This window comes from Mus caroli, chromosome 5 (assembly GCF_900094665.2).
Source record: "Mus caroli chromosome 5, CAROLI_EIJ_v1.1, whole genome shotgun sequence".
Taxonomy (NCBI): domain Eukaryota; kingdom Metazoa; phylum Chordata; class Mammalia; order Rodentia; family Muridae; genus Mus; species Mus caroli.
This window is the reverse complement of record NC_034574.1, coordinates 24,403,506-24,405,456: the sequence shown is the minus strand read 5'-3', so window position 1 is coordinate 24,405,456 and position 1,951 is coordinate 24,403,506. Positions and strand designations below refer to the sequence as shown.

Sequence of the window (1,951 nt, the reverse complement as noted above, 5' to 3'; positions counted from 1 at the left end):
ACATGCTCCACTATGTTCATAGCAGCCTTATTTATAATAGCCAGAAGCTGGAAAGAACCCAGATGTCCCTCAACAGAGGAATGGATACAGAAAATGTACTACATTTACTACTCGGATATTTAAAATGTCGACTTCACGAGCTTTGTAGGCAAATAGATAGAACTAGAAAATATCATCTTGGGAGCCTAGCGCCTGGTGTGAGAGTCAATGTTGTGAGCTGCTTCCAGGATCCTGAGCTCCAGAGAAGACAGGATCTGAGTGGCTCCTCCAGAGCTACTGATCTATGAAATGGCAGAGAATGGAAAAAATTGTGACCAGAGACACGTAGCAATGAATAAGGAACAGCATAATGGAAGTTTCACAGACCCCTCTTCAGTACGTGAGAAGAAGAGAAGGGATCAGAAAGACAGTATATTGTCCTGTGAAGACAGCCGCTCATTACCTTGCAGTATTTCTCTCTGGAAACTCTTGTAGTTTTGAAGGAATGGATCTCAAAATTGTGGCATTGTCAGAGCATTGCAGTGTCCTTTTTACCGCTGCTTGTTGTGCTTGTCGCTATGTATTATGTGGAAGGAGCACACCAACAGCATGTGCAGCGGATAGAGAAGCTGTTTCTTTTGTATGCCTACTGAATAGGCCTGAGGAGTTTGTCTTTTGTTGGTCTTGGAACAGGACTGCACACCTCTCTGCTTTATCTGGGCCCACAGATAGCTTCAGTTCCATTTGCTGCTTATGAATGCAATTTAGTTAATTTTCCTGAGCCACCCTATCCTGATCAGATTATTTGCCTAGATGAAGAAGGCACTGAAGGAGCCATTTCTCTGTGGAAAACCATCTCAAAAGTTGAGAATTGAAGCCTGCATGTGGGGTACTGGGACAGCCATTGGAGAATTGCCTCTGTATTTCATGGCCAGGGCAGTTCGCCTCTTAGGTGCTGAACCAGATGATGGAGAGTATCAGGAATTTGAAGAAATGCTGGAGCATGCAGAGGCTGCACAAGACTGTGCATAACAGACTAAACTGCCAGTTCAAAAACTAGTACAGAAAGTTTGATTTTTCAGAATTTTGGCCTGCGCTTCTATTCCAAACCCCCTGTTTGACCTGGCTAGAGTAACATGTGGACCACTTCCTTGTACCTTTTTGAGCCTTCTTTGGTGCAACCCTGATAGGAAAAGCAATCGTTAAAATGTATAGCCAGAAAATCTTTGTTCTAGTAACTTTCATCAAACACGTCATGGAGCAGATGGTGGCTTTCCCTGGTGCTGTCCCCAGCATAGGTCTGTCTCTGCAGAAGCCTTTTCAGGAATGCCTGCAGGTGCAGCAACAGAAGTGTCATCATAGAAATGAAGCAGGCACACCGCAGGGAGAGAACTGGTTATCCTGGATGTTTCAGAAGCTGTTTGTTTTGATGGTGTGTTACGTTAACCTGTCTATCATTAACTCCACGGCACAAGCTATGCCAAATGAATCCAGCAGCACTTGAACTCAGAGGAGAAAACTAAATAAGCAGAGAGTTTTTATCTGCAGAAGTTAACATGGTGGAGACCTTACATCAGGAGGGCTCTAACCAGGAAGGAAGATCTCCACTTCCAACCTGTATTGATTTTTAAAACATTCTTCCTGAAAGCAGTTTAGTCCATATTTTACACTGACATACTTTTGCTTTATTTGTTAAGGTGAGGTCTCCACCCTCAGTTCAATCCACGTTGTATTCTTTAGGGTGGATATGACGTTCTGCTGCAAACTTAACAAAAACTGGCCTTCTGAGGCTTTCACAGGGCCACATGGTCCAACTGGAGAACCTCGGCCACACAGAACCTTCTGAAGTCTGTTAAATATGCCAGGCTTGGGCTGGTGAGATGGCTCAGTGGGTAAGAGCACCCGACTGCTCTTCCGAAGGTCCAGAGTTCAAATCCCAGTAACCACATGGTGGCTCACAACCATCCGTAAC

The 1,951-nt window shown here is 44.5% G+C and overlaps 1 pseudogene; it reads left to right on the top strand.

Moving 5' to 3' along the window:
* Nucleotides 1-288: 288 nt before the first annotated feature.
* LOC110295359 lies at nucleotides 289-1,506 on the top strand (annotated as a pseudogene).
* Nucleotides 1,507-1,951: the final 445 nt, after the last annotated feature.